The 21,784-nt window shown below is 39.3% G+C and overlaps 1 protein-coding gene across 1 annotated transcript in view; it reads right to left on the minus strand.

The window, feature by feature from the left end:
• GRM7 (glutamate metabotropic receptor 7) overlaps positions 1-21,784 on the minus strand; it is a 3,543,572-nt gene that overhangs the window by 2,286,630 nt on the left and 1,235,158 nt on the right. The gene's annotated exons all lie outside the window — the stretch shown is intronic.

Raw genomic sequence — 21,784 nt, forward strand, 5'->3', positions numbered from 1 at the left:
GATACTACATAATGATATAAAATTCTCTTATTCCCCATTGCGACCCATGCGCAGTAGGAACCTTCTAACCATACCACTTACGTTCATTTTCTAACATTCGCCATGGCTGTCTTGCATTTAAGGAACTTACAGCTAGCACTGCTCCCATTATACATGCATAATTATTGATTTATTTGCATCTCTGAATATTTTTCCGAATAACAAATGAGTGAGTGTGGAAAGAAAGATTTATATGCAATGCCATTTATTTGACACCCATCACAAGGCACACTTATTTAAGATGTTAAATGCATGCTTTGTTACAAAGAAGAGAGTCAATAATGCAATTATTTATTAATTTCTTTCTTCAGAATATTGTACTTACCTAAGGTTAATTTCCAAGTGTAATTTAAGGAATAATGTTATAGAAAATGGGAAATGAATCTGAGATGCTTATAAAATGTAAGACCCAGCTAGACACAATATTAATGATCATGTATCAAAACAGAATGGAAGAAAATGCATATGTATAAGAACAGAAAATAAGAAGACAAACTATGTTAACTCGTTGCTTCCTGCAATACTAAGGACATTTATCTGTTTTGATTGTTATATACCATTGGTGCACCCTGAGTTATGAGAAAATTATTACAGCATATCTCAAAAAGTAGCAATGTCTCAAGAATTTAAAATTATTAAAACAACAAGGTTGCTCATCAGGAATTCACTTGGAAAATTAAATTATGAACTGTAGGCCAAATCAATAAGTGTTTTATACTTGGTAAAGTGTTATGAATAAACAGTATTATATAAGTCTTCTAAAATAAACAGACAAAAAAATAAAATAATAAAATGTCAAATTCAAGGACTTTAAGAAGACAACCCTATTAAAACTATATGATGAGGTCTTAAAAGACAGCTGTAAGATTTCTTGCATTGATACAGAGTCAGCTGTTGCTTATGCCAATGAATTTTCCTTCCATCTACTAAATAGTGTAATCATTTGAAATGTTAGGACTGAGTCCCGAAATGCAGACACTGAATATCAGGAAGAACATACTTACATGCAGTAAGTCTGAGATACCATTTCTTAATCAATGACATGGCACATATAAGTTTGGAGGTTGGAGGGGCTTGCCTCCAACATGGGGGGGGGGTAAAGGCCTTCTCTCCTGCAAAAACATAGTTTTAAAAGGAAAAGAATGATTTCTGAGATTCACTCTTCTCCAGGTTTGCAGTCTGTTTCTTTTATAGGTTCATAGGTTCATAGGTAGGTACTAGGCTATCTGCCCTAAGGCATTTATACGCCTAGTCAGAATGTGTTGGTTTTCACCACCCCCTTAGATAGTTCCCTGTGCCTCTGTCCAGCAGAGCCACTGAAGTGATCCCTGGGGTAAACTTTCTGTTTCCCATCCACTCGTCAAGGTTTCTCTTGAAGAGTGCTAGCGAGGAGCTCTGCCTAATGTAGATTGGAATCTTGTTCCAAAGCATGGGAAGTCTCTGGGACAGGAATCTATCCCTCCAGCATGTCCTATTTATTGTTGTGGTGAGGTTTAGATCCCTAGAGTGTGTGGCTCGAGGGGATAAGGTTTTCTTTAGGTGGAGCATGTCCATCAATTCTGGGTTGGACATGGCCTTGTATGTCAGGCAGAGATCACCACTGAGCAGGTGGTATGCAACCGAGTACAGTTGGAGTTTCTTCAGTCAAGCTGCATAGGGCATCTGTTTGAGGCCAGTGATCCTCTTGGTGAGGTAATTCTGTGATCTTTCCAGCTGTTGCAGGTGTCTTGTAAGGTACATCCCAAATGGGGCATTGTACTCTATGATGGGTCTGATGAGTGATGAGAAGGGGGGCACAGTGTCTTCTTTTGATCTGGATGCAAACCCTTTTATGATTAGGTGGGCCACATAGAAGGATTTTCTAACCACTATGGCAATGTGATTATCAAAGGAGAGATTACTGTCTACTTGGGTCCCCAGATCCCTTATTACGTTTTCCGTATTTAGGAGACTACCACCTATGTGGTAGTTTGTAGGTACTTTGTTATTTCCAAAGGGAATAATTATGCACTTTATGGCATTTAGCTTGAGGCCATGATTTTGACACCAGGTATCTGTCTCAGTGAGACCCTTTTGGAGGATGTCTGTGTCAGCCGGTGAGTCAGTTATAGCCCCTAGTTTGCAGTCATCTGCAAACTTGGTCAGCCATAGTCCTCCTGTGCTTGTCTGTACCTCTGAGAAGTATATGCCGAACAGGAGGGGTCCTAGGACTGAGCCCTGGTGAACACCACTTGTAATCGGTTTAGAGTCAGACCTAGCTTCCACAACTCTCACCATGTGGGTTCTGTCAGTGAGCCAATTGGCAACCCATCTTGTGACATAGGGGTTTATGTTCAGGCTGGTGAGCTTGTTTATAATACCAGAATGGGGAATGGTGTCAAAGGCCTTTGCGAGGTCTACGTAGGCTGTGTGTACCACTTTTCCCTCATCTATAGCCTTGGTAACTGTCTGAAAGAAGTCCACCAGGTTTAGTAGGCATGATCTGCCCTTAACAAAGCCGAACTGGGTAGGGTCCAGTGTTTGGAGGTTACCAATGTCTCTGTTAATGAGTTCCATGATGATGTGCTCCATAGCCTTGCAATCCAAGCTAGTCAGGCTTATAGGGTGATAGTTCCCAGGGCCTGTTGTGGTTCCACTTTTGTGGAGCGGAATAACCGTTGTTGTGCACCACTCTATGGATATGTAGCCTGTGGAGAGGCTGAGTTTGAACAGTGTGTTTAGGTGAGGGGTTAGTTTGTCTTTGAGCTCGTGTAGGACGCAGCCTGGGACACTGTCCGGTCCCATTGATGCTGTGTTTTTGGCTTTGGAGAGGGCTACTTTAACCTGAGTGTCTGTAATTTCAGGGGCTCTACATTCTTCTGGTATAGTTATGGGCCCTTTTGGGGGTGAGGATTGCACTGAACCTGTCTGCCAGGATGTTGGCAATATTGGTCAGTTCAGTGTATTTTGTGCCATTCTGCACTAACTCCGAGCAGATCTGAGCATTGCCACTTAGATTCTTGACATAGCTAAAAAATGCCTTGTGGTTATCTTAGGAGTCCTTGGCAAGTTTTCTTTCAAAGCTCGCCTTGGACAATTTTATGACAGATCGTATTTTCTTGCTTATACTGATCAGGGATGTCTTCCTTTCTTGAGATTTTACTCTTTTCTGTACTAGTTTCCTCCTTCTTTTGTATAGCTTGTTTATGGCAGGGTTCCACCAGACTGGTTTCCTTTTTTTGGAGGAGTGAGTCTTGGTTTTGCTTGGGATAGCGTGATCCATGCATTTTTGTAGGTGTCCGTAGAATGCGTTAGTAGAGGATTTTGCAGCTTGGACAGCATTATCCTTTAGCATGGGGGCTTTGAAACTTTCCACCTCCGTCTTAAGTAACGTGAAGTTTGCTTTTGAAAAGTTTTTCATGGTGGTTTCCTTGTCCAGGGGTGGGGGCGGAATGTGGATATCCAAAGTGATTTGTTTATGGTCAGATCTAACCAGCGAGGGGTTGACCTCCGGTGTGGAACACCAGTCGCCCATGTTGGTGATGACCAGGTCCAATATGTTGTCACCTCTGGTGGGAGTGTTGGCCACTTGTTCCAGGGTGTTTGAGTTTATAAATTCTAGGAAATGTTGGACAAGGGAGTTAGTACTTGAGTAGTTCTCCCAGTTAATGTTTCGGTAGTTGAAATCACTCAATATTAGGGTGTTTGGTAAGACATTTATGTTACCTAGTGTTTCCAGAAATGCAGAATGGGGGTCCTGGGACATGATGGGTGATCTGCAGCAAGCTACAATTTGAATAGCAGTTTTGCCCATTGTTAGTTGCACGTGGATAATCTCAGAAGCATCGTGCTGTGCCACTAACCTGGAGGTGTGGGTATCCTTGATGAATATGGATACTCCACTGCCTTTTGTATTTCGGTCCGGGTTCTGTGGCTGAAGTGTATGGTATGAGTTGAAGTCTGGTAGTGCTGGGGTGCTCTCTGGAGCCTTAAACCAAGTTTCTGTTACTGCACATATATCAATTTTCTCCATACTGAGGAGTGCCTCGAGTGCATGCATTTTGAGGTTTATACTTCTGGCAATGAGTATTACCCTCAGATTTTTGTTACTTGTGCTATTTACGGCAGCGGGTTTGTCTTTTGAGCCTTGCCTAAAAAGGCACTATAGGAGTGGCAAGAGCCTTGGCCAGTATTTGAAAGCCTAAGGGTGACAGGTGCAAGCTGTCTCTAGTGAAGCAGCGTGGCTTGTCAAGCATGTCATCCCAGGCAGACAGACACTGGATCCCCTTTGAATGACACCAGAAACTTAACCAATTGTTGAACTTGATATTTTTTTCTTTATACCGTGGTATCGTTCTTGGTGAAGGCAGGATGCTACTCAGGGTCAGGGTCATACCGGCCTGGGCTGAGTGTTCAGAGAGCTCTTCCATGTCTTTTTTCATGTAGTCCAGGGAGGTATGGCTCAGGTCATTCACACCAACATGGACAATGACAGAGTTGTATTTGTACTTGTTCTGGAGTGACCTGAGTGCTTGTGTTATGTGGCGGATCTTGGCACCCAACAGGCAGCTAACAGTAACCTTCTCCTTATTCAGCCTATTGAATGGGATGTCAGTGTGCCTGACTAGAGAGTCACCTATTACTAGTAGGTTGGGTATGTTATTTTGCCTTGAGGGCTGTGATTGCATGGCACACTGGTTTTGTGAAGTATGTGTTTCCTGGTTTGTGTTGGGGGGTGGAGGTTGCTTGGATATCTGCTTTGGAGGGCTCTGTTGCTTTTGCAGATTTTTATTTAGAGCATTCAAGTATGTTTTTGTGTATATGTGTGTTTTTTGCCGGTGCTGGTTTAATGGGTCTGTGTGAGACTGGTGGTGTGATGCCAGTATTTCCCTTCTCCTCTTGACTGTCTGATCCAGTCTTGGGTTGAGAGAGCTTAGCCTCCAGTTTGGCTGTATAATTGCATCTCTCACATGTATTAGTGTTTGGAGGTAGGAGGAGAGGGTTTTCTGTGTACATGAGACAGTTGTAACATTGCCTCAAAATGCCCAGATTCACCAGTTGGACTGGAGAGTACACATGAAACTGCCCTTTGGACATGCCTGGATAGGTACAGTAAACTGTTTTACTGAATGACTTGTATGACATGCCTGGATAGGTACAGTAAACTGTTTTACTGAATGGCTTGTATGGTCGAATAGAGAGCCTTGTCCTTCTGTAGTGCTAGGGTTTATAAGTTCTTGCTATGAGTTTTGAGCAAGTGCCAGGCTGAGAAATGAATGGCTTGAGTGCTTAAATTGAAAGTTTGTCTAGTTCCAAGGTAAAAATTGAAGAGAAGACTTTGTGGAGCTGGGAATAGTTATACCCTAGCTAACCGGCGCTGCCAAGCATGCAAAACCAGGCAAATGTGATATTTATAGCAGGGAAATGAAAGAGATAGAAATTAGCCCAAAATGACTAATAAACTACTACTTTCTAGGATGAAACCACTCCTCCACGGACAGATAGGCTGCTCAAAGCTCTCCTCTCTCAGAGGTGAACAGAGAAACTTCCTTCTATCCAAGTAACGTATTGGCAAACACAGAGATTTGTAACACAACCCTGAATTCAGCACTAACCTGAAAACTGGACTATACTAGCTTAGAAGGGTGGGAAACAAATATATATATATATATATATATATTTTTTTTTTTTTTTTCAGAAAATAAAGCAGATACAATAAAAAAAAAAACACACTTTAAATGTGCATAAAAATATGCTTATTGTTATATATCTCAGTTCAGAGTTGTAGTCAATGCCCCTAGTAATAAAGCAGGAAGAAACACAAATACAGTAAAAGCAGATGAATAAAGTGCAATTTATTTTTTATATATATAAAACTATAGCAAACGAACAATCTGATTTAAACAAGTTACCCAATTAACCAGAAAAAAACTCAAAACTGAGCCATGTTCCAGCAGTCTTCAGTCAGAGAAGTTCTAACTGCACACTCCCACTACTAGGGTGCAGGGGAACCTTCTCCAAAAAAGATGGCCTGGATCAGTGCTCAAGTTATACAAACCAAGCTAGATTCAGCAGGCATGAATCTGGTTCTCTGCTACAGCAACAAGGTGCACCAATGTCAGAAAGAAACAGTTAGAATAAGCAGGCACAATAAGCCTGTGACCAGAAATTCCCAGCTCAGAAGGGCAGAATCCAGACCACAAATCTTCTTAATGTAAAATAACTGGCCTGAAGCCCAAGTACTTAAACTAGAACTAATACACTTTTAGAATAGCAGACAATGAACTTTCAGTCAGCAATTCCCAGCTTAGAAGGATGTAAGCTACCTTTCCTGCCACAACAGTGCAGACCACAAACCTTCTTAATGTAAAACAACTGGTATGAAGCCCAAGTGCATAAACCAAAAGACAGAATAACAGTTACAAACTAATCAGGCCACTACCAAGCAGCAATAAGTGCAGCAGAATAAATAAAATTGAGTACTTTTAAGAAGAGGCAAAAGCAAAATAAAGTAGGAAGAAACACAAATAGAGTAAAACAGATTATTTTTTTTTTTGTTAGTAAAGTGCAAGGAGAGATGAAGGAAGAACCTAAATGGGTTGGCCTTCTCAAATCTTCTCTCTGTATTTTCCTTTGCTTTTCAGCACTCTGTATTTTGATAGCCAACATTTCAATAGGGAGCTAGTAAATTGTAATAAGCCACATGGACTCAAAGGGTCCTCATCTTTGATAGCAGAAACTATACAGCCTTCAGCCTAAAATGACTAATTTGTAAAGGCATGCAATGTATTGTACCCGATTTCTTAAGCACCAACATAACAAATGTTATTGCCCTAGACCCAAAACGACATCTTTTGTCTTTTTCCTTCCCAATGTTTTTTCTTCTTCCCATTTCCCACATCATAACCTGCCTTCCTATTTAACCTAGTCTTCTCACTACTTCCTTATTTCTTTAGACTTATCTATTCTTTATGGTATAAATTTAGCAAGCACAAATGCACACACAGGTATCTTGTAAGCAACAGTATCTTTAGGAGTTTTGTTTTCCAGTGTGTATAACTTGTGGTCTTATCTAGCTTTCATTATAAAGAATTACTATAAGTCTATGCATATGGGCCTACTTTTAAAGGTCAGAATTCCAAAACTTCAAAATTCAGACTGCTGAGACCAGAATATCGAAGTTTTGGAACTTTGAACATTCTTAATGGAGATCAACATACAGTGCGGAACAAGAAAGTTGCTGTTTTCCTCACTGTAGTGTGATCTCTGAGTTGGAATATTTGTTTATGAGGGGATTGGGGGTGCAGGGTAGCTTGACCCCCTGCAAAACCATTCATTTTTTTTTATTATTAAATTTTTGAATTTCCAAAACTGGTCTCGGCAGACTGAATTGCAAAGTTTGGAAATTCTGACCTTTCAAAGTAGATCTGCATATCTACTTGTTTTAACTTTGAAACCCTGGAATGAACTTGAAAACAGTCCAATTGGAATATTGTTTTACCCTGGTAATCATACATACATACAGATACACTTAGTGGCAAACAAATACAAACTATTACACAATGAACAATCTAAGACACATAAAGAAAGCTAAAGTAGACATATTAAAATGGTTCCATGATAGTCCAGGCAAAAGTAAATTTCACAATCATACATGGTTACAACATTCATCCCATTGTACTGGGCAGAACTGTTCAATAAAACACATGTGGAAATAATACTGCCTAGTGCTGTTAATATCATAGTACAAGTTTAGGTCTCTGGAGCATGTGATTGCCCCATAACTGTATCTGTTTAAGTAATGGAGGTCAAAGAGTTCTGGGTCATTAATAGCATGGAAAGCTAAGCAGTGATTGCCTGCCAGGTGTTTTCATTGCCCCTTTGGCAAAAACAAAGTGCCCACAAATTACCACATAGGTGGTAATCCATTAAGTACAGAAGAAGTAATTAGGGACCTGGGGACCCAAGTTGATAGCAATCTCAAATTTGACAACCACGTGGCCAAAGTGGTTAGAAAAACATTTTATATAGCCCACCTAATCATGAAGGGATTCACATCTAGATCAGGGGACGTCATCGTGCCTCTTTACTCATCCCTCATCAGGCCCAAAATTGACTATAATGCCCCTTTTGGGATGTACCTTACCAGACACCTGCATCAACTGGAAAGACCCCAAAAGTACCTCGCCAAGAGGATCAAAGGGCTCAAACAGATGCCATATGCTGCCCGGTTAAAGAAACTCCAGCTCTACTCAGTGGCATACCGCCTGTTCAGAGGTGATCTGTGCCTGACGTATAAAGCCATGTCTAACCCGGAATTAATGGACATGCTGCACCTCAGAAAATCCAAATCCCATCGAGCTACGTGCTCAAGAGACTTGAACCTCAGCACTGAAATAAATAGGACATGCTGGAGGGACAGATTCATAACCCAGAGGCTCCCTTCACTCTGGAATAAAATCCCAGTCCAGGTTAGGCAGAGTCCCTCATTGACTCTCTTCAAGAGGAATCTTGATGAGTGGATGGGAGAGCATAGGTTTACCCCGGGTATCACTTCTGTGTCACTGTTAGACAGAGGCACAGTATACTAACCTTGAAAAAGGGCATAGCAAAATAAATTTAAAATGGGTGGCGAAAGCCAAACACATTCTGGCTAGGCTTATAAATGCCCTAGGGCAGATAGCCTAGTATGAACCTATGAACCTATGAACTGTATACAAAGAAAGGGCTTTTAGTGTACCTGAATAGCTAAGGATACTGTGACTTCAGGTCTCTTTGGTGAGGAAATTATACAGAGTGTTTGGTTGGCTTAAGTAATTAGCAAGAACAAGGTGCATAACAAAGGGCAATATATTCAAATATTTGCTTGATAAGGAAAAAAATAAAGTCAAGGTATAACTTGTCTTGCACATAAGACACCAGAAAGCATCATGTGGCATAGTGGAAGAATTTTCTAACCACCGTTATTACCACTGGGACAAAAGTCCTTGATGTCTCCATCTGAGTTAAGCGGAATGTTCTCTACATGGTAACCAGTAGTAGAAATGCTAGCTGTATCAGAAGAAACTATGCTGCATTTCTTGGCACTAGTGTACGCCCATGCTTAACTCATCAAGCATTTGTTTAATCCAGTCCTTGCTGGAAAATCTGAGTATCAGAATGGGACCTGAGAGCTGCCTCCAGTTTCTAGTCATCAGCTGGGATAGCAAAAGTCTGTAGATATAATATTTTATGCAGAAAAAGTATACACTAAAGGGGAGATCAAGGATAGAGCCATATGAGATATCACTGATGATAGATTTCTGTATAGAGCAAACATCCCTAACCTTAATTGTATGCATTCAGACAGGTCAACCATTACCTACCCAGCAAACTATGTATGAGTTTTATAGGTGCAAAGGTTCTTATTAAGCTTACAGCCAATAGAGTCCAAATAAATCTCAGCCACATCACCCAGTACTGGTGAGAGGCTAACAATGGCACCCATTAAGAAGACTTTCTTCATAAACAGCAGTGTAAATTGGTGATCACTCATCCAGTCAGCCAGACTGTTTTTAAAGAAGCTACAGAAGTACTCTGCTTGAAAGGTTATGGCAGTCAGTTCCATAAAGTGGACGTAAGTTGGAAAAGGTATCTGTCACATCACTTGGTCCTCTTGATGTGGTAGCATGAGATAAAGTCTCTTGAATAGGTGTTTGCTTTACAATGTTTCTACTTAGGTGAGGAAGGTCAAAGAGTGCTGGGTCATTCACATAATGGAAAGCAAAGCAGAGATCACTCTCAGGAGTCTGATGTCACTGAGTAACAGGATAGCGATTTTAGTGAATAAGATCAACTAAGGCTTTTGAGATGTTTTGTGTGAAAATGTTGTGGTCAGGTTGGCTTACATGCTTAATAAGATACATGCTGAAGGGTGCATTATAGTCACTGTCGGGCTTAATAATAAACGAATAAAGTGGGACGATAACTTCATTGGATTTTGAAGAGATACCCAGAAGGATAAGATGTGCAAGCTAAAAGGGTTTTCTAGCCATCACAGAGATGTGCTGGTCATAAGATAGCTCATCATCAATTTAGCACAGTCCAATAGAATCAATTTGTGTATTTTAGGAGCGACTGTTAAAAAGTGGTAAAGATAAGGAAAAAGATTCCAAGTGCTTAACTTTTGACATTTATTCATTTTGGACCATAGTTCTGGAATATGACACATTCATGGTACATGTTTATCTAGCACACGGAATTTTTAGTTTGCATGGAAAAATTACTTTTTAGGCAACTCCTGTACATTATCACTGATAAAAATTTAATTTTATTTTTTACAATAATTTATTAATTGTAAATGCTTGAATGAAATGGGCTTTCTGTGTCATTTTAGCCAAAACCCTTGTCAAAGAAGCAAGGGTAAATATAATATATGACTTTGAAGGGTAGCCAGTTAACCATTAATGAGACAAAAATGGAGTATCTAGAGAAAAGGGGTCTATATCATATGAGCAAATCACACAAATTGCTAACGCTCATAATATCGAACGTACCAGACCTTGAATTTCTTATTGTGGGGGGCTGCACCCTCCGCTAAATATATATTCCAACTCCGAGATCGCACTACAGTGAGGAAAGGGCATATATCCCATTCTTCACTGTATCGCAATCTCAGAAAAAGCACTTTGAGGTTCTGTACGTTCGATATTATGAGCGTTCGCAATTTGTGCGATTTGCTCATATGATATAGACCCAGAGAAAAGTACTCTTTTTGCAATACAACCAAGGATTCAGAATATATAAGCAAAGGGGGTACACAAGGGTTTGTCCTAATTAACAAAAAAATGTTCTTCATGTATCTGTGGGATGAAACTGCAGTTTTGTATTGAAAAATGTAGTTTTGACAATTTTGTTTTTTTTTTAAATGACAGCTAATGTACATTAATTTTAGGAGAAAGAATGTCTAATTTCTAGAGGAGTTTATGAATGGAATCTAACATTATGAACTCACACCTAGCAAATCAAAGGTGAGTGTGGCATTCACATCACTATATTGAGCAATTAGTATATACTCAACAGGCACATTACTCCAAGGAATGTACTGACATTCACCTTAGAAAGACATCTTCAATAATATGTACAGCACACTGCATAAATGGTGTCTCTGAACTGAGTGGTGTTTTTTTTTCCAAGTTGTTTGCAACAGACTTTTTTTCTTTAAAAATAAATAAATAAATACAATAAAAAAATAGAGATTTTCATTACTGTATTAATCTATTGGACATATCTGCTATAAACCCCAGTTCTGTGTAACCAAGCATTTAATTCAGTTTTTTATAAGACAAAGTTTACAGATGAAGATACTAAACATTGCAAGTATCCCAGTACTCAACAGTGACATGTTTTATATTAAAAACAACATTAACTATGCAAGGTTTTGAGGAACAGAACTGGATAATATTAAGCTGATAGATTACCTCCATCTTGTGGACCAATAGGGCACTTGTCAACCAATTCAAAGAGTCTTCAAGCATGGTACAACACTGGCCAGCCAACCATCTATTTATGAGCTCAACTATTACAGATGGTATTACTTCCAGGAGATTTGTCAGTCAGAAATACAGTGCATCACCCTAAGTTCATACTTTTGCTGTGATCCTTACCTTAAGGCCGTAGAATCCACATGACTAATTCTCATGATATATTCAGTATCCAAAAGGATATGTAGCGCACCCCAATTAAAAAGAATATGCAATGTACCTACCATCTCTGTAAGCACTTTAACGGTGAGTAGAACACGCAACACAACTTTCACAGAGCTTAGTAAGTGCAGGCCTGCTCTCGATCAAACGGGATGTGATGTGTGAGACTCACTGCGCATTTACAAAGAGAGCACTCAAGTCATTCAGGCCATTTCCTCAATATGTTTCCCGTGGATGGTGAATAGGAAAGTAGACGTTTAACTCTAAAACCCCTCTAGCAGGAAGTAAGGTCAGTAAAATGCCACTAGATTTTTATCAGAAGTGAGGAAACCATGAATGAGTTTCCAAGTTAAGACCTCCAATCCACTGACTGCAACACATTCTTAAAATATATATGTAACTCTCCTAGGCACTTAGTGGTAACACCTCTGTTATGATTTTCTGACTGGTTATGGTCAATGGGGTCTGCACTTCTGCCTGTCTATGTCAGAAAATTACAGATATGACTAAAGCAATATGAGGAGTCTAAGGCTGAGAGCAATGAAATGATCAAAGATATCCAGCTTTTCCTCACAGAAGATCGAAAAGAAAATGTGCCCACTAAATGCTGAGGATTACAGTTCCAAACAAGTGCACTAATATCTGCAACATTGTATGCTACCATGAGTTTGTGAGCTTGTGGGTGGTTCAACCCATCATGCTCCATCATAACTAAAATGGCTGTAATGTTACTATAAGGCTGGGACAGTAGCTATTCAAGAAGAGAGAGCTGTGAAAGAAATCTTAAGGTGACACATTTTTAAATTATCTGCAGAACAGAAAGACAATACCAAAAAACACGGGTGTATTTTTACTTGAATGAAAAGAAGAACGGACAAGGGAGTTACAATGTTTTGTGACAACTATGTGTATTGGACAATTTATCACTAGCCTGACATGTTTTACCCTCCTGGAAGCAGGGAGTATAATAGAGGATGAATATTTAGCAAGGCATAAATGGACTCTTGGCTTACTCGCCATGTTAATCCCATAATCCTTTAAATATTCAAGATAATTTAAAATCTCTCAGTGAACTTTGAATAAAAAAATCAACAAGTTATGAGGTCAAAGCATACAGCTGGCTAATGAATACCCAATCAACCAGCAGATACAGGTGTAAAGTTCTAAGACCTAACACATACCCTCTAGATAACAGCATGCAATAAAACACCTTTCCTTTTCATTTAGCATTTTCACTCCTTTTGATTGCTTCTGCCATAAATATGGAATACTCTTCCACCTTCTTTTATATGCTTTTTAGACTAGAAACAGCTCTGAATTAAGATGATACAGTATTTTACCAAATTATAAATTCTACGACTTCCTTAGTCCTTTCACCATCTGTTTTACGTTTTGTTGTTGCAACATTGTACCACTCAATAAAAATACCTCATTTACAATCTTCTATTTACCCACTCTACAGAGTCACTTTCACTCAAACCTCAACAACAGACACTGTGGATTCAGCTGCTGTAAGCATTGCTATAGCAAAAATCTGCTAAATTTGTTTACCTTAAATAAATATGTCATATATTGTTTTCACGTAATGTTATACAATGTTTCTCTGCATTATCAAAAAATAATTGTATATATTTTGTGAATGTTTTCCTTAGCAAATTTTCTGTATGTTTTATTTTGCTTATAATATTTGCTTTGTTTGTTTTAGCAGGACCATTTTTTTATACAGTACAGTTGCATGAACATTGAGTTCGTTTATATAATGCAAGGTGGTATGTGGGCGAATCCAAGCAAACATGTTGGTGTAAGGGCTCACCATCTTGAAAGAATGCTTGCTTGCTTATTTAATTAATTAAAACCAACAAATCCTGAAATGTTGCAACTGGTGGCTCACAACAGATAAATTCACTGTAGTAATCACATGACCAATGATAAATCCAAAAAAAAACATTTTAATGAAAACAGGTAAGCACTTTCAAAAATCTCATGTTTGCTTCATTAATTAATTATTTTAATATAATTTATTTTATATGCTCTACAGTGATACATTTCACCCATTCTAACTTAGATCTGTATCAGTTATCATATGATAATCAGATAACTTAGGTATGGCATTTGAAAAAGTTCTGTCTACCTTTCAGTACGGCACAGATCCCCTGCGGACAAATACTGACATACCATATCAAAGAATATAAAACATTCATCATCTAGTTAGAAATTCTTAAGCCAAAATTCAGACTGTTGGATAGAACTATTTTGCAATGGGAAATTCGGGCAGAAGAAACACAGTGAGCCAGAGGCATTTCTATCCTTATTCATTTGACTATATATCTCCTGGAAAAGTTTTGAAATACTGCCACCAATAATGCATTCTAACAGATCAAACATGTTAAACCTTAGAACACAGATCATGCATACTGTAAGCAAGCTATAATTTTGACAAATGGAAAGCCTCTTCTCTTCTGAGTGGTCCATTATTTGTCTTGGTCCCATTCAATAAACACATCATACCGAATGACATTTGATGACCTTTATTAAACTTCCATAAACATGATTGTTAACCGATAGTTATTCATTTCAAACAAAACATGATACAGGTGATAACATCCATGAAAGAAAACATAAGTAAATAGCCATAAGGGCAGCATAACTACCCACCCTTGGAATCAGCATTGTCCCCCACTTGCTCACTTATCCTTACATTTCCAAGGCAGTGTTACACCACTCACCTTCAATTTATTGAATTACACCTCAAACCAAATAAGCATCTCTGCTTGCTTATGTACTTATTAAGCAGTACAACTGCTCACTTTCCTTCCCAACTTATTGAATTGAACATCCAACACCAGATGGGGAACAGAAGAGGGCAACCCTGCCCCTCTTCTCCACCCACCAGCCTGACCAACCTGTTCCCCTCTTTCCACACAAAATCCAAACATAACCAACATTAAGGCCTTAAGCCAAACATCATTCGGTGTACCCCTCCTTCCTAACCAAGCTGAATCCATGTCATCCTTACTAAAACTCTGTCACATAACCAATGAATATAGCCAGTCACTTAACAGCATAAAGCAAACCCATGATCCCTCTCCAATGCTAAAGTAACAAACCATAACCTCATAATCTAGCATAACAACTGCACATGATCTAAATAATCTTTCCCCGACATCAAATGGTGTCCTTGTAATGATTCCCATTGCATTAACAACCAAATGGACAACCCAAACACTAAACCTTCTGCCCCTTAAAGCCACGCAAAGACAATAGCATACCATCATGCCACATAGCAACCTCATTTTACCACCTAAAGACTATAATCAATGAAGTCTCTTCACTTGAAACCATCAAAGGTGACTGCATACCCTCACATCAGATTGCAGCCCTGATTAACTGCCCAATGAATATAACTACCACATGAGTTCTCTGATCAAAACTCCCAAGTGCACCATCATGTTTAACTGCAGCCCTGTTTAACTGCCCAATCTATCTATTAATATTCAAATGACACCTCCTTCAAAATAGTATTGTAATCTGCGTCATGACTGGCAAACATATTCCAATGACTGATAACCCATATCTGTGTCAATACATACCCAGTGAACCACCACAAATGCAGGAAGTCCAATGCAGCCCAAAATGAATCCATGTAACTGATATGCCATCATGCCCCACTGCAACACCCTCTATTTTTTATCCTTTTAAACGGGTCCACTGATGTTTAAATGAAAATAAATTTTTATAATGTATCAATAGCATCTCATCCTGTCATCATGGCCAATACTCTTATAAAAACAACATCTGGCATCCAAAACATCTTGTTAATAAGTTTGAGCCCATGAAAAGACCACCCTAATCATAGACCCATGACCCTCTATTTACGAACCACCACCCCTTGCAAACCACTTATCTTGACAGTGCCAATATCTGTTAATCTTCACACTAATAAATACACTGAAACATTCCAACATACGCCCCACTGCTCAAGATTTAAAACTTAACATAACCTTATCACTCCTATCACTGTAGCAATCGCCAGTAAATCTTCCTCACACAAGAAAAATGCCCCACCTTGTTCGCATGCTCAACAAATAAACTCGAAATCCATCCCACCAATCTCCTATCCTGACAACCGCAACACAATCTGATCCAACTCAAAACACCCCCACCCTCTGATTCCTGCCACACGCATCAAATCCCTATAACCTAACATCATTCGATAGCAAGATTGGAACCAATGTCAAAGTCTCACATCCCTCCTTCAAATGTCCTACCCTGGTCATACTAAGCTACCCATCACCCATTCCACCCTCACCATAACTTCAGAAACATGATCTCCTTATAAGAAGGAACTAGTCCTACAAATCAATCCCACACTCCTTCATTCAATACAAGCCCATAAGAAACTCCCCTCTATAACCCACCTAACAAATTCAGGCTGTTGCAAATACCCAACATGCCTTCCTCATCCATCACCTGTACCTCATAAACCTACCCACCCCCCTGAGCATGTATAACCCACCTGCTACCTACCAACATAAACCCCATCCCTTGTAACTAAATGATACTGACAAGGGAAATGCCATATCCTAATGCAACAAGCCTCCATGCTCAGTGTGAACTCTACCCCAAGGAACGTTAACACCCCAAGATCCCCTTACCTGAAAAGGACTAAACAAACTTATTCATTCAGACAAAACCCCATTTGAGAATGGGCTTCAAACTCCCCTTAGTTAAACTTTTAACACCCGCTTCACTGATTTCCTGACATATATCCTCCTAACCGGCTCCCACAACACTCACAAGCCACACCCATGCACACCAAAATGAAGAGGTAAACTGTATCACCACCTGCGAGCAAATCCATGCAACTCCATCAGTCATAAACAAATTACAGCAGCATCTATCACTTGGTAAGACCACATCCTTCACACCATCATCTGATATGACCTATGAGCTGAATCATCTGAAACCACAACTGCATAACAGTGCAACTGGTAAGAGACCCTTCATAGCACTGCCATCTGGAAAAAGAAAAATGAAATGTAAGTCATATGAAACAAAACATTCTGACACAACCTAGCCCCCTTCATGTACCTCCCCAACTCTCTGCCAGCTTCACCATACACAACCAACCCACTAAACTCCCTCTTCCAGGCAGTCAAACTCATAACCCACAAAACACACTCAAAAACTCCTTCTGATTTTGTCAGGCATCAAAAACAAAAAGAAATAAGTTTATATGTAACCCTCCATGCCCCTTTACAACTGAAATAGTTAACAGATAACATCTTGTATATGTTATCACCTTACAATATTTAGTAGATAAAGTAGGTACCATCCTGCCAACCATGGTCCCCCCACTGACATCACCACGACTGTCCTAAAACCCACCCGCACTGTGGTGTCATGGCTTACTGATCATTCCGCTACCCATACAAAAGTAAAGGCTAGAACAAGGAAACAGTCCATGAGCCAAGTCTCCTACTATGTGGTGTCAACCACAGTAGGCCTGTAACCAATGCAGTGACAAGATCTTTATGAAGACAGAAACTGCAAGATGAAGAGAACAGAGTCAAGAAGCAACAGTGTATGTAGAGCATATGAGACAGAAATGTAACTACACAGTTCTAGGTGGAGCAGTAGCCAGACAAAACACTTGCTCTACATTACGAGGAATACAACAGCTCTCCTCTCAAGCAAACTGTTCCTCATCTGGATTTGTTATAATGTGATATACTACTGCTTTACCATCAAAATCCAGCTGAAATAAAGTATTCATTGATGCAGACTCCCTGTGTAAAGCTTCAGAAAAAACATGGAGAACAACTAATCATACAAGAGTTTGACATACGTTACTTTATAACACTACATTAACCAACTGCATAATATCACCTGCTATAGTACTCAGCAAACAAGTAAGATACAATGATAAAACACAAAAGCCATGCTAAAACTAAAGGAGGGAAGATGACAGAGGTGCCACTGAAAAGGATAACAGGTTTTGTATTAGCATGAATTTCTTAAAGACTATGAAGTCTGAAACTCAAATGTTTATCATTATTCTCAGACTTCAACCCTCAATAATTTGTCAATGATTTGCCAGAAAACCACACAATGAGAAACTAACCAAACTAAAGGACAAAATCTGGACATTCTGTAAAAATCTGTACTGTTGACAGGTATGATTCAGACAACCCAACCCAACCTGACCCATCCTCTGAAAGACAAAATGTCTGAAACACCACTGCACCACCACCCAATGACTTCCAAACAGACTACCCCAGCAATGCACAAACACCACAAATTTCCCCAAAGATCCCCACAAACACCACCAACAACAGGACAAAAAACTGCACAAAGCAGGTCCATCTCCAGCACACTTGCACCAAAAGAAGAAAGTGCGCCAACCCCTTCCCCTGCTACCCGTTAGTGCCTGTGTGCAAGCATGCCAACATAATTGAAAGTGCAACTCATGACCCACTCCCAACACAGAAACTAACTCACCATACTTTTTTCTCTTTTGTTTTTTTTTTGGTTGCATTAACATGAATATTGGGTGCCGCATTAACATGATTTTCCATAAGAGTAAGAAGTCTAAAATCCAATGCTTGTTATCATTCTAACTACAAACTTTAATGATGTTCCAGTAATTGTCAAATAACCACAAGTTTATGAAAACAGTCCAAAATATTAGGCTGACCCTGGATGTAACCAAAAGGATCAACCTAGACACTTGAACCAGGAGGCCTATGTTTCAACCACTGAATCAGAATGCTTAATACATCCTTTCTGGGATGCCACATCACCCCTGGCAATAAAAGAACATTTTTTTAGCCATCAAACACTGCTACCACCCTGAACTTGAAGCATGCTGAACAGACAAACAAACAATACCCACATTCTGATTTGTATCCTCTCATTCTGTCCATATTTTAATTAACAGCGTACCTATCTCCGGATCCTTCCCTGCACCCCTGCTGCTACAACCCATTCTGTTACCTTGCCTCCATTTGACGATGCACAAATCAGTTGTTACAAGTAATTTATATTAGAAGATAAAATGACAAGACAGGGGGTAATACCCAGGTGGAGCTGGGAGGAGGGAGGAGGATTTTCACCATCACAAACCAGCACAGCTGAAGTGATAGCCTGCTCCAGCCTTAATACCCCCCAAAAGCTGATTTTCTGTGATGAGGATCTAATAAACATTTCATTATGAACTGTATCTTGGCACAAACAAAGAAGTAGCTAGTTATGGGAAGACTCCTGGAGGGCATGACATCACTATAACAAAAGACACAAATTAGTGCATACTTTAAGACAGATAAATTGCACCCTGAGAGCATATTGTGACTTACACCTTTCAAAGCACCTAAATCCTGCAGTTGTCGACTATAATTATATATTTTCTGAATGTTGCATTTTACCTACTGCGTTAAATACCCTTCTCACGCAGGATTATAAAATGCAGTAACACAACTGGGTTTGGATTTAAAATTAATAATTTACTTTAATTATGAATAGTAGTGTGTGTAAGTGTCCTGGTCCATACTGTCTTCAAGCACCCATCAACCAAGGTAGATCACCTACCACCATGAGACTCAAAAGTCCTGCTGCCAACAGTAACAAATGCAGAGCAAACTCACACTGCTCTGCCTGCAACAAGACAGAGCTAAAAAAGTCCTGCAGCTAAAAGCAATAATGCACAGGCACTCAGAAACTAAACGCACAAGCAATACCTTGATATGTACCATGCCCAATAAAACTCTGAAACTCCATAACCTGCCATGCGAGAATGTTAACTGCAATGGAATTCAAAGTTATTGCTGCAGCACGCATGCACATGGAGCACTTGATAACAGAAAAATTTGCAGCCTGCAAAAAGTCACTCACAGCTGAAAAAAAACACCTTCACAGTCGACCTTAAAAGAAACTCCCAAACTGTAATGATGACAGCTCTATCACAAACACTACTGAGAGAAGAAGCTCCCCTGCACAAAACCCAGAACAAATGGCATTCCCATTCCCTATCAGCACCCAGCCTCTATAGATACGGTCAATCAAGTCATCTCAATACCCTTGAAAATTCTTCTACCCTCTACTACCTCCATGTTTTTTTTTTTTTTTGAAAACAGCAAGGATGGAACGTAACCACAGTACAGCACCTAAGACCATGCAAGGGAAGACCCTTTTCTTTTTTTTTTTTTTTTATATATACAATATGATTATCATTCTTATTTTAATACCAGGCTCCCTCACCACACACACGTACCAGTCACAACCTCTAGCCAAATACTCAAATCTCTACTCCCATATACCCCCATTTGTTAACCTTCAACCCACAGGCCACAGAAGGCCAAGAGAAGAGGAAGGAAAAAAAATGGTACAAACAGTACCCACCTTCTTCCCTGCTTACCAACCGTAACCCAAAGCCTATCTGATCAAAGGACCTAAAGGTCAACTTGGACGTAAACCTGCACTAAGCCAAGTTCACACCAAAAATGTGACTCCCACCCCAGTTACACTTGCCTAAAACCCTTTAAGCCCCTCCCTACTATTACATTATTTCCTCCCAAACATCCCTCTATCACATTTAACCCTATCCTTCCCATATCCTTTTAATTCCTGCTACTCTATTTATCAAACCACACTTGAGGATGTCCCAGGACAAAATGGTCTATGCCCAAACCCCATTTCCCCAATAATGCTCCCCTATCCGACATTACTGCACTTAGAACATGGGCTTTGTGTTAAAATGATTTGCATTTGCTTTACAATTAGTAAATTATTTTTGATGTAAAACAGTTCCACCACCTAATGTTTCACAGTAGTTTTAGGATATGCAATTGCTGTTAGAGGATGAATTTTGCATCCAAAATGCATATTATATAAGTAGTCAATGTCCGCACACTTACACATGCACACACAGATGCACAAGCAGAAAGAGAGAGTTTCTCACACAGATGGAAAAACTCATATAAACCCACACAAAGGTACAGATAGACTCATACACATACACAGAAACACACATACACAACCTGTAGTTGCAACCATTTTCTTTAATGTCTTTACAACATTGTCAACAAAATAAAAAATACACATAGTACAACAGAATTCATCCCCAGCAGACCTCTCTACTTTTCCATGATTTTATGTCTTATTTCTGCACTGTCCCTTAAAACAAGCTCTTTCTATTTAATTTCCTAAAACACACACACATACATATATACAAACATTTCTAATGAAGTCAACTTGCATTAGTTTTATTATACTTATTTTCTCAAGCTCATTAAACCTGGCTTTTTTTTAGCATTGCAGACAGCAAGGGAGAAGGAAAATCTCAACTCTTAGTACTAGTTTGCTGCTTTTACATTTGGCACTTTTTTAATTTTTTTTTTCCCATTTAGTGAGCAAAACCAACATGGCAGCCATTTGCTTTTGGTGTGATTTTCAAAGTGGCTTAGAATACTGTTATGAAGCCATGGACTTGATACAGGGCTCTCCCTAATACCACAGTGAAGAATGCCTCTTCTCCAATATGATGTCATCATTGTCAAAAGCCCCTTTTTGAAGTAATTTTGACTTGTTTATGCCATATCAGCATTGGTTATGATGCATTCCCCATGAGCATGTATGTCCCAAATACCTTTCCTGCAGTGAGTATAGCTAATATCTAAATGTAATATAGGCAAAAGTTAATGAAATATACAAAGTAGCCAAAAATAAAGTATGCTGATACACAATGGGTTTGTTTTAGTGATATACACATTAAAACCAAATAACCACTTTATAACAAGGCATATTACATTACATCAGAGAACCATGAACTCACATTTCCTGTTAAGAGAAATAATGCTTCTAAGTTCTGAAGGGAAATAAAAATAACCAGGCACGGCTCATAATATCAGAGAAAAGTATTATGACTGATTACAAGGCATTTGTTAAGGTTTCAGCACTGATAAATCAGCCATTTCACTTCAGTGCACTGGTACAGCTCACTAGCTACATACTTGAAAGAGGCATGCTTTTGACTAAAGCCTAATATATCATTGTTCACATTAAGCAAGGCAAAAATCCACACAAGT

This window comes from Protopterus annectens, chromosome 7.part0 (genome assembly GCF_019279795.1).
Source record: "Protopterus annectens isolate FY-2018-M chromosome 7.part0, PAN1.0, whole genome shotgun sequence".
In the NCBI taxonomy this organism is placed as follows: domain Eukaryota; kingdom Metazoa; phylum Chordata; order Ceratodontiformes; family Protopteridae; genus Protopterus; species Protopterus annectens.